The sequence below is a fragment of the Rhinopithecus roxellana genome, chromosome 11 (genome assembly GCF_007565055.1).
Source record: "Rhinopithecus roxellana isolate Shanxi Qingling chromosome 11, ASM756505v1, whole genome shotgun sequence".
NCBI classification, from domain to species: Eukaryota; Metazoa; Chordata; class Mammalia; order Primates; family Cercopithecidae; genus Rhinopithecus; species Rhinopithecus roxellana.
In genome coordinates, this window is record NC_044559.1 from 101,609,668 (window position 1) to 101,609,994 (window position 327).

Below are 327 nucleotides of genomic sequence, written 5' to 3' on the forward strand. Positions count from 1 at the left end.
TCACTGATCATCAAATACATCAAATAAAGTTATAAAATTGAAAAATAAAAAAAGAAAAAAAAGAAAAAAAGAAAAGAAAAGAAAATGCCAATATAAAATTCTAGAATTCTACAATAGTAAAAAATAGTTGCAAGAATAAAGACAAGCCAGGAGTAGTGGCTTACATCTGTAATCCCAGAACTCTGAGAGGCTGAGACAGGAGGATGGCTTGAGAACAAGAGTTCAAGGCTGCAGTGAGCTATAATTGAGCCACTGCACTCCAGCCTGGGCAACACAGTGAGACCCTGTCTCTTAAAAAGTAAAAAGACCAAAAACATAAACAAAAGC